Source organism: Octopus bimaculoides, chromosome 28 (assembly GCF_001194135.2).
Source record: "Octopus bimaculoides isolate UCB-OBI-ISO-001 chromosome 28, ASM119413v2, whole genome shotgun sequence".
NCBI classification, from domain to species: domain Eukaryota; kingdom Metazoa; phylum Mollusca; class Cephalopoda; order Octopoda; family Octopodidae; genus Octopus; species Octopus bimaculoides.
This window is the reverse complement of record NC_069008.1, coordinates 12,514,195-12,514,744: the sequence shown is the minus strand read 5'-3', so window position 1 is coordinate 12,514,744 and position 550 is coordinate 12,514,195. Positions and strand designations below refer to the sequence as shown.

The 550-nt window shown below is 47.1% G+C and overlaps 1 protein-coding gene across 1 annotated transcript in view; it reads right to left on the bottom strand.

The window, feature by feature from the left end:
* Positions 1–550, bottom strand: part of LOC106870873 (zinc finger protein 208) — a 19,715-nt gene that overhangs the window by 5,443 nt on the left and 13,722 nt on the right. The gene's annotated exons all lie outside the window — the stretch shown is intronic.

Sequence of the window (550 nt, the reverse complement as noted above, 5' to 3'; positions counted from 1 at the left end):
AGGGCGTTGTGAGTGTTTATTGAGCGAAACACCTAAAAAGTTCCACGAGGCTCCGGCAGGGGATGGTGGCGAACCCTGCTGTACTCTTTCACCACAACTTTCTTTCGCTCTTCCTGTTTCTGTTGTGCCCTGTAATTCAAAGGGTCGGACTTGTCACACTGTGTCACGCTGAATATCCCCGAGAACTACGTTAAGGGTACACGTGTCTGTGGAGTGCTCAGCCACTTGCACGTTAATTTCACGAGCAGGCTGTTCCGTTGATCGGATCAACTGGAACCCTCGACGTCGTAAGCGACGGAGTGCCAACAACAAACAGTAGTATTGTTTATAGTAATGGTAGTATCCAAAAGTTGTTGGTAAGATCTAGACACTATAGTTTTGAGGCCATGGACTGACGATGTGTGACGATGTGAATGCTCCAAGTCCTCTCCCCACCCCGCCTTTCGTGAGTGCGCATTTTTTTTTTTTTTCATATTCGTTCAGAGCAAGTCGTTTTACATCTATTACACTATTTTTCTTTTGTTTCTTGGCTCCGGTGAGGCGTCTCGGC